Source organism: Lissotriton helveticus, chromosome 2_1, assembly GCF_964261635.1.
Source record: "Lissotriton helveticus chromosome 2_1, aLisHel1.1, whole genome shotgun sequence".
In the NCBI taxonomy this organism is placed as follows: domain Eukaryota; kingdom Metazoa; phylum Chordata; class Amphibia; order Caudata; family Salamandridae; genus Lissotriton; species Lissotriton helveticus.
The window spans coordinates 490,832,274-490,835,359 of record NC_136059.1 but is presented as its reverse complement, the minus strand read 5'-3'; the positions used below and the strand labels follow the sequence as shown (position 1 = coordinate 490,835,359).

The 3,086-nt window shown below is 44.5% G+C and overlaps 1 pseudogene; it reads right to left on the bottom strand.

Annotated features, from left to right (window-relative positions):
• Window positions 1–1,563: 1,563 nt before the first annotated feature.
• On the bottom strand, window positions 1,564–1,926 carry LOC144820716 (18S ribosomal RNA; annotated as a pseudogene).
• Window positions 1,927–3,086: the final 1,160 nt, after the last annotated feature.

The following is a 3,086-nucleotide window of genomic DNA, read 5'->3' as shown; positions in this document are numbered from 1 at the left end:
CCGGTCTCCATGCTTATCGCGGTCATAGTGAGATCAACCAGTAAACAAAGTGAAATTGACTGACATTGGACCCTTTCTCGTTGTTCGAGAATCTAGGTCCATAGCCATGGCTATATGCACAAGTTGAGTCCCTTGCACACTAATGATGGGGCAGGAACTAGAGGATGTCTAAGCTATCGAGCTATACTCCATCTGCGCTTAGCGTGTAAAATGAGGATTAGTAACTTGAATTTGAACAGAAAAGATACCAGTTGGCCGAAAATAAACCTGCATCAGAATAAACTGACAGTATGAGGTGCCTCTTAACACACCTATTAAGCTAGCGAGTATATGTAGGAATTAGGTCATACATTGTCCAGTAGTTATATGTTTCATCACAATTTTTAATATTTTCTGTACCACAGAGCGGTGCTTCAGTTTCCTGAGCTGTTTGCCAGGTGAGGCGAGGCACTTTCCCCTTACAATATAAGGTGAGCCCTTGTTATTTCCTGAACAATGGGGTGCATACTAAGGTCAATGGACCCTATATGCTAAGAACAGTTTAGCAATGTCTAATCATAACCCGTACTAATGATGGTGTTGTCATATTTTAAACCCTATATCTGTGTGTGGACATTCTGGCGAATTTACAATTGGATTTCCTGACCCAAGAAGGAGGAAAACTGAATGTGAACAGGTGACATTTAGCATTTTTGTTCACTTATGTCCTTTCTTGTAATATACACTCTTTTGTTATAAGTAATTTTTTCATACATAAGCAGTAGCAATTAAGTTAATGGGTCCTGAGGAAGCAGCAGGTACTATTTTTGACCTCTAGAGTCCGCAGAAACATGTCGACCAGATTACCCAGTCAGAAGTTATTTGTTTGAACCAGCTGACTTTTTTGCACTTTAATGTTTTTAGTCTTGGATGTGCATGACTCCAGAATAAAGTTATATTGTATGCATTATCCAATTTTATGAACACCTTTACCTTCTTTTTTTTCACTAATCACTTATGCACTGCTTTCAGTTACTAGTAAATAACACCCACCAGACATCTATTTTCAAGAACTATCTCCTCTACTTATGGAGACAATAAAATGGGCTACCTACTGTGAAGTAGACCAAATGATGTACTGGGTGACACAGAACAAGTAACTGATGGACATTTTTTCATAGTGGGTATATGTCCAATAGGTTGTCTTCTAATTAAATTCTGAAGTAGACACATAGCCAGCCTCCACACACATAGTTTGGTTTCTTGTTGTAAGACCCACAGTTATCCGTTGTTTTGTAGTAAGCTTATTAGGGGGATATTAACTGTGCACAGGTCGTTAAACTGTCCCTTGAACCCTCCCTCCATTGTATATTGTTTATATTAAACACATTCATAATACGGCAGGTAGACTGCCAGTGTGGCAGTGGTCGAACTGCCACCACGAGTACGGCAGCTCTGTTGACTGCCGTACTCGTAATAAGGCTCTCAGTCAAGAGCATCAAAGAGGCAGGGGCTGAGACAGCCAGCCACCTGCTCGATCCCGAGATCCAACTAGCCTTTCAACTGTAGAAACTTTAATATACTCTGGAGCTGGAACTCTCATGGCTGCTGGTACCAGACTTGCACTCCAATGGATTGTTGTTAGATGATTTAAAGTGTACTTATTTCAATTACAGGGCCTCAAGTATTGCTATTTTTCTTCGCCTACTTCCCAAGAAGAGAGTGGGTAATTTGAGAACCTGCTGCCTTCCTTGGATGTGGTAGCTGTTTCTCACGATCCCTCTCTGAAATTGAACGTTGATTCCCCCCTAGCCACACTTGTGTTTGTAAGTGACAAATGCACGGTGTTGGATGTAGTGTGTCCTTACATCTCCAACATTTAGGATTTAAAAAATATAGCTGCTGGACTGGCAAACATCTCTGTACCACTGCAGGCAACCCTGCAACCCGGTAACGTAGTCTGCGGTTTAGCAAGTGACAATATGATGTCGTCAGCATTGAGACTTGTTAGAAACGGGATCTCTGGCTGGCCAAGGCTTGCGCCAACGTCAGTCAGAGACCACCACCTCCACGTCAAGGCAAGGGAGTCACACACCAAGATAACCCCTGCTCACCCTCTAGGTAACGTGACGCGAGCAGCCAGGCTAAACTTGGAGGCTATGTAGGATAAGTGTTTGCGCGCGCACCCAGCAACAACCCAAGGCCCACCACAAAGGAAACTCCACACAAGGTTATATAAAAATAGCCTTTGTATTATACCAAAACACATTAGATAAGAACACACACTTTACAATGTGCCAACAGGCATGGGCAGAACTTACAGGGGATATGTACAAGACAGGGCCACATGGACCACTGTCAGGAATCAGCACTTTTAGAACTAGCACTTAGAACATAGAACATAGAATGTAGAACCACTGTAGCACAAATTAGCACACAACCAGTAATTACTGGTAAAGGGTAAGTACCTCCTACGCAACCCTAATCACCTTAGGAAAATAATGCGCAGGGAACCAAGACCTCACTAGCAACACCTGTACTAGGAGAAAAACAACCACCTAAGTATCACCAAAATTTAGGGGTATAAGCAGGAACATTACACATGATGCATTAACATTCAGAGGTGTAAGGAAGGAAATCACATGATGCATCAAAACACATTCAGAGGTGTAAGGACAAGCAATTGCGCAAAACTCACATGAGCCACAACCTGTGGCAGTCCCTAGGCCCTCTGGCTTTGTTGGGGCTAGGACGCCCTGTGTCCCAATGTCAGGGGCCTAAACGTGGCAGCTGCCCACAAAGTGCTGGGCAGCTGTGTAGACAATGATGGGCCAACTCTGGCGCCTCACAGGCTCTGGCCAAAAACACTGTCCCCTTGGAGCCTCGCTGGGCTCTACAATCACGCAATGCTCCTGAGCCTCTCTGGGGCTCTACAACATCAATGGGGCGCTGGAGCCTCTCTGGGCTCTGGAATATGAAGGTGCCCCCTGAGCCTCGTGGGCTCTCAAAACAACTGTTGCCCGCTTTGCTGGAGTCCCTTGCGGACTCTGAGGAAATGCCCCCATGACGTGCGTTGGAGTCCCTCCCTGGGGGACTCGAAGTTACAG